The sequence below is a fragment of the Adiantum capillus-veneris genome, chromosome 21 (assembly GCF_014529385.1).
Source record: "Adiantum capillus-veneris isolate H3 chromosome 21, ASM1452938v2, whole genome shotgun sequence".
NCBI classification, from domain to species: domain Eukaryota; kingdom Viridiplantae; phylum Streptophyta; class Polypodiopsida; order Polypodiales; family Pteridaceae; genus Adiantum; species Adiantum capillus-veneris.
This window is the reverse complement of record NC_140951.1, coordinates 81,371,122-81,378,482: the sequence shown is the minus strand read 5'-3', so window position 1 is coordinate 81,378,482 and position 7,361 is coordinate 81,371,122.

Sequence of the window (7,361 nt, the reverse complement as noted above, 5' to 3'; positions counted from 1 at the left end):
TCTCTCACCATCATTTGTATAAGGGTGGAAAAAGCCCACAGCGTACTATTTCATCCGCCTTCCCAAATAGCGCAGAACAGCCCATAAATGCCTGCGAAGATGTTGATCACAACAGCTGCAAAATACATTCCTGAATCCTGCTCTCTCGCGGACAGTGTAGGCTAAGACTCGTTGGGAGAGGTGTTCCTATAGAAAGCGAACCCTTAAATCAAATAATAAACCTATTCTGATCCAATTCATTACATTGTTTCGTAGGCACATACTCGCGCAACCAGGTAGTTGCCACCAGTACCACCAGTATGAGGATTTTCTAGTAGATGTCGACAACAAACGAGCTAGGAGGGCTGTGCCAACAATAGCAACGGTAGCATCAAACAATGGATAGCAACGAGAAGTGATGGAGGACAGGGTGTTAGAGCGCTCGACGGTGGCGCTTGCAGGTTGTTGGCGGTGTCAACAAGAGGAAGTGATGACAGGGGTACCGATGGCAGACGTTGCAGAAGCTCTTCCGTGGCCACTGCCATACTTTGACACACAATGGCTGCTACTACGGGTATCCACGGGACGACGACGATAATCATGAGTTTCAGTCTGACGATTTCAATCGTTTAGCTCTAGTCTTTTAATTTAATCTTTCGCTTTACTTCATTTCATTTTGTACCCAGACATTGTAGTAGATCCATACGGATTGTATCAATTTCGTCCCATAGGCCTTTGGAACACGAATAATGTAACAATTCCTTTAATTTCTCTCTGTATCTTCCCTCTCCTTATAGGAATGTACATAGACGAAGCTCTTCAGCGACCGATGCAATAGCTTTTCGGACAACATCTTCTGTCGGGCATTCAGGATGACGATGTTGCACTTTCTTGTGATGATTTCAAACTTTTTAGTTTTAGTTTTTCATTCTCATTCATTTTATTTTTGTACCCAGGTATTGGATTAGATCCACAAGAATTTTCTCACTTTATTTTCATAGGTAATTTTGGTATTTTACAGACAGTTACTATAACATTTCATTTCATTTCTCTCTCTTCACAACCCCCCGCCACCCCCTCTACTGTTATGATAATTGAAGTCCATCATGTTATATTGTCACAATTCGAGTCACTATTATGCAATGTATAATAATCCACTAATTGCATTAAATATATATATGTATATATATAATTTTGATGTTTTTCTACACTTTTTAAGCGTCGTTTTTCTATTCTAAGCCAAACAAGGTCATTTTCTTTAAAAGGTGCAGGTCTTCGTTTCTTATTGGCTTGTGCAGTGTATCGTTCTTGTGCTCGTTTAATGCAAGCTGTGGCTTCTTGTAAAATGTTTGTGTGATCTCTGGTTAAAGTGTCAGCCGCAGGGACATCAATGCTAATAGTGGATACAGGGACAGGGAGTTTCTTTCCATAGACAATTTCAAAGGATGCACGGTTTGTGGAGGAGTGAGGGGTGTTATTGTAAGCAAATTGAAGCATAGGGAGGTGTTGGTCCCAGTTTGCAGTATTTTCAGTGGTATAAGATTGAAGAAGGTCCATAATAGTACTGTTTGTGGCTTCTGCTTGACCATTACTTTCAGGGTGAAATGCAGATGTGAAATCCATTTTAGAGCCTAAGTTTTTGGCTAGGGCGACCCAAAAATGATTGCAAAAGCGTCCATCATGGTCGGAGAGAATGACCTTGGTGTTAAGTATGGAGCCTGATTTACCCTTGTAATTTTCTGTGGTTAAAGCGCACAATTGTAAGGCCCCCATTATGAGGAGAAGCCATCGTGCGTGAAGGAAAATCACTCACCGGAAACCAAAATTTTAACGGACAAGAATCAGGGGCAACTTTTTTTTTCGCCGGAATATTCTTTTTCGCCGGAATATGATGGCCGGACGGTGGCCGAAAAGTGGTCAGAAAACAACCGGTCGGTTGGCCGGTGGCCGGAAGTCAATGGCCAGTGGTCGGAAGTCAATGGCCGGTGGCCGGTGGCCGAATTCAAAAGCGGACTTGTCTTCTCAAGGGCGGCCACACATGGGCGGATTGGAGGGTCCGATTTGGACTTATTCGCACAAGGGCGGCTACACATGACTGTCTCTCATAAGAGAGGGCAGCCCTTTTGGCCTATAAAAGGAGGCCATTTCTACACACATTTCATAGTGTGAAGTTGATGCAACAAGGTGAGTGTGAGGAGGTGAGAGTGAAGCAAGGCGGGTGCTCCATTAAGGGTATAATCCCTTTGTAAACTACTTCTTGTTTTGAAGTACTAAAGCCATTGAGTGGCTGCTTTCCCGTGGACGTAGCCCACATTGGGTGAACCACGTATATCGTGTGTACTCTCTCTCTCTCTCTCTCTCTCTCTCTCTCTCTCTCTACTCTATAATCTCGTGTATATAAATTTGTCTCTCTCTATTAAGTAATCTACTCAATTATCTATTTAGCTACGTCTTATTTCCTAACAACTGGTGTATATAAATCTGTCTCTCTCCATTAAGTAATCTACTCAATTATCTATTTAGGTACGTCTTATTTCCTAACAACTGGTATCAGAGCAAGGTTTGCTCGTAGCTAAATTATCTCAAGGAAAGGATTCCTTGAATTGAGTGGGAGTTATGGCGGAGGAAGGGAAGCTCAAGATTGAGAATTTCAACGGCAAAAACTACCAACATTGGAAGATGCAGATTGAAAACTATCTCTACCAGAAGGACCTCTATTTGCCACTAGGCGGTCTTGCGAAGAAGCCCGCAACAATGGCAGATGAAGCATGGATTGTCCTTGATCAAAAGGCACTGGGACCAATCTGGTTAAGCTTGGCGTCAACGGTGGCCTTCAACGTTTCGGAGATGAAGACCACGGAGGACTTGATGAAGTCACTTGACGACTTCTACGAGAAACCATCGGCATCCAATAAGGTATTTCTTATGAAGCGCTTGTTCAATCTAAAGATGGCAGAGAATGGTTCAGTTGCAGAACACCTAAATGACTTTAACACAAACATAAGTCAACTTCGATCAGTGAAAATCAATTTCGATGATGAAGTGCGAGCTCTCCTTATACTATCATCTCTACCGGATAGTTGGGACAGCCTTGTGATGGCTGTAAGTAATTCTATCTCTGGCACAAATACTCTTAAGTTTGATGATGTTGTGGGTGTTCTCCTAAGCGAGGAAATGCGAAGGAGAAGCACATGAGAATCATCAAGTGCTGCACTATCAGTGGAAACAAGAGGAAGGCTTAAGGAGAGGTTCAAAAACCAAAAGGGTCGTGATCGCTCAAGGCGGAGCAAGTCACGCACAAAGTCAGTTCTTGAATGTTGGAACTGCGGCAAGAGGGGCCACGTCAAGAAGGATTGCTGGTCCAAGAAGAAGAAGGAGACAGAGTCTCAAGACAACAAGCCAACATCGGAGGCCAATGTGGCAGGTAAAGTAGAGCAAGATGCTCTAATTCTCTCATTAGACAATGTGTCTAATTCCTGGATAGTAGATTCCGGGGCTTCATTCCATGCGACACCACACAAGCAACATTTCCAAGACTACACCAAAGGTAATTTTGGGTATGTATACTTGGGAGATGATGAAGCTTGTGAGATTGTCGACAAAGGTACAATTTCTGTCAAAACTGCTAACGGAAATGAATGGAAGCTTAAAGATGTTAGGCATGTTCCTTCTCTTCGCAAAAATTTGATCTCTACAGGACAATTGGACGATGAAGGTCACAACATTGCATTCGGAAACAAACGGTGGAAGATCTCAAAGGGATCTTTGGTGGTTGCCAAGGGTGAAAAAGTCGGTACACTTTACTTTTGTACTGTTAGCACGCAACCTTCAGCTTGTGCAACAACTACAGAAGTTGACAGTGCGGTGTGGCACTACCGACTTGGGCATATGAGTGCCAAAGGAATGCAAATCCTTCAAACAAAGAAGCTTCTACCAGGTTTGAAAGAAGTGGACTTAGAGTTCTGTGAAGATTGTGTTTATGGTAAACAAAAGAGGGTAAAATTTCAAAAATCACGAAATGAAAGAAAAAATAAAAAACTTGAGTTGGTTCATTCTGATGTTTGGGGTCCTGCAAGTACACCATCACTTGCTCGCTCATTGTACTATGTAACATTCATAGACGATGCGACTAGAAAAACATGGGTTTATGTCATGAAGAATAAATCCGATGTATTTTCCATATTTCAAAGGTGGAAAGCCTTTGTGGAGAATGAAACAGGTACCAAGGTTAAATGCATCAGATCCGACAATGGAGGCGAATATTGCAGCCAAGCTTTTGAAAGCTTTTGTGCTAGCAATGGCATTCGGAGGCAAAGGACAACCCCAAGGACACCTCAACAAAATGGGATTTTGGAAAGGATGAACAGGACAATCATGGAACGAGCACGAAGCATGCGGCTACATGCAGGCCTACCGCTTGAGCTTTGGGCGGAAGCTGTAAGTACGTCTGTGTACTTAATCAATCGGTCACCCTCAACGGCATTGGATGGGGGAGTTCCAGAAGAGGCATGGACAGGTAAACCGGTGAATTATGCATTTCTCAAAGTGTTTGGGTGTGAGGCTTTCATGCACATAGATAGAAGCCTAAGATCAAAGTTAGATGCAAAGTCCAAAAAGTGTTTCTTCATTGGCTATGGAGAAGGAGACTTTGGGTATCACCTATGGAATCCTGAAGATGGTAAAATCTTAAGGAGTAGGGATGTAATTTTTAACGAACAAAATATGTACAAAGATTACTTGGAAAGAAAACAAACAAAAGAAACACGTGATGAGTACATGGAGCTTGAGGACGGTGAAGACTCAAGGACTACAAACGGTGACAATGTGCAACAACGTCAACCAAATGAGGAGCCTCAACCTATTCCCCGAAGATCTACAAGAGCAAGTAGACCTCCAGAAAGGTTTGTTCCTTCCTTCAACCATCTCTTGATCTCAGATTCTGGAGATCCGGAATCATATGAAGAAGCTATGCAACATGAATCCAAAGAAGAATGGACGAAGAGCATGCAAGTGGAGATGGACTCACTACATCGCAACCAAACATGGGAGTTGGTTGAGTTGCCTAAAGGTAAGTGGGGACTTCAAAACAAATGGGTGTACAAGATCAAGGAAGAAGAAGGTGGGAAGAAAAGGTACAAGTCTAGGCTTGTGGTAAAAGGGTTTTCTCAAAAGAAAGGTATTGACTTCAATGCAATATTTTCTCCTGTTGTAAAAATGAACTCAATTAGGCTTGTCTTAAGCCTTGTGGCTGCTCATGATTTAAATATCGAGCAAATGGATGTAAATACGACATTCCCTCACGGTGACTTAGAGGAGGAAATCTACATGCTTCAACCAAACGGGTATGAAGTAAAAGGTAAGGAGAAAATGGTTTGCAGATTAAAGAAGAGCTTGTATGGTTTAAAGCAAGCATCAAGACAATGGTACTTGAAGTTTGATCGATGGATGTTGGATCATGGATTCACAAGATGCAACTCGGATCACTGTGTCTACACGAAGAATTTGGGAGATGGGAAGTTCATCATCCTAATGTTGTATGTTGATGACATGCTGATTGCAAGTGCTAACATGCAGGACATCAAAGACCTAAAAGAGGAGCTGTCTAAATCTTTTTCAATGAAAGATTTAGGTGCTGCAAAGAGGATACTTGGTATGAAAATATAAAGGGACAGGACGAAGAAGACAATAAAGCTATCTCAAGAAGATTACATCAAGAAGGTACTAGAAAGGTTTGCAATGCAAAATGCAAAACCAGTTTCTACACCTTTGGCTGGTCATTTTAAACTAACGAAGGATATGTGTCCAAAGACACAAGAGGAGATAGCCTATATGTCTAAAGTTCCATATGCTGCAACGGTAGGTTCTCTAATGTATGCTATGGTATGGACAAGGCCAGACATTGCACATGCAGTGGGAGTTGTGAGTAGGTTCATGGACAACCCAGGTAAAGAGCATTGGCAAGCTGTGAAGTGGATACTTAGGTATCTAAAAGGGACAACAACAAATAATTTGTATTTTGGAGGAACTGATATTTTTCTAGAAGGGTATGCTGATGCAGATATGGCAGGTGACAAAGATACTCGAAGGAGCACTACTGGCTATGTGTTCACGGTTGGAGGCATAGCAGTAAGCTGGGCTTCAAAGCTGCAGAAAGTGGTTTCACTTTCTACCATGGAAGCAGAGTATGTAGCAATGACGGAGGCAAGCAAAGAAATTATGTGGCTTCACAGATTCTTAGAAGATCTTGGATTCAAACAAGACAATTGTGTCTTGTACAGTGATAGCCAAAGCGCTATCGATCTTGCGAAGAACTCAGCCTTTCATTCAAGGACAAAGCACATTGAGGTGCGATATCACTTCATACGCACTCTTTTGGAAGAGGGACAACTAAAGCTATGAAAGGTGCATACAAGTGAAAATCCTGTAGACATGTTTACAAAGGTGGTCAACAAGGAGAAGTTGAGCTTTTGCTCATCTTCAATCGGCATTCAAGGATAAGAAGCGAGAATGGAAAGCAGTCACAGGTTTGGTTTGGAGATCAGTCTCCAAGTGGGAGATTGTTAAGTATGGAGCCTGATTTACCCTTGTAATTTTTTGTGGTTAAAGCGCACAATTGTAAGGCCCCCATTATGAGGAGAAGCCATCGTGCGTGAAGGAAAATCACTCACTGGAAACCAAAATTTTAACGGACAAGAATCAGGGGAAACTTTAAAGGCCTCGGGGGCCTCCGCCCCCGAGACTTTATTTTTGCCGGAATATTCTTTTTCGCCGGAATATTATGGCCGGACGGCGGCCGAAAAGTGGTCGGAAAACAACCGGTCGGTTGGCCGGTGGCCGGAAGTCAATGGCCGGTGGTCGGAAGTCAATGGCCGGTGGCCGGTGGCCGAATTCAAAAGCGGACTTGTCTTCTCAAGGGCGGCCACACATGGGCGGATTGGAGGGTCCGATTTGGACTTATTCGCACAAGGGCGGCTACACATGACTGTCTCTCATAAGAGAGGGCAGCCCTTTTGGCCTATAAAAGGAGGCCATTTCTACACACATTTCATAGTGTGAAGTTGATGCAACAAGGTGAGTGTGAGGTGGTGAGAGTGAAGCAAGGCGGGAGCTCCATTAAGGGTATAATCCCTTTGTAAACTACTTCTTGTTTTGAAATACTAAAGCCATTGAGTTGCTGCTTTCCCGTGGACGTAGCCCACATTGGGTGAACCACGTATATCGTGTGTACTCTCTCTCTCTCTCTACTGTATAATCTCGTGTATATAAATCTGTCTCTCTCCATTAAGTAATCTACTCAATTATCTATTTAGCTACGTCTTATTTCCTAACACTTGGGGAAGCCGTGATAAGGGAAGATGGTTTGGAGGAAAAGCTTTGCATCC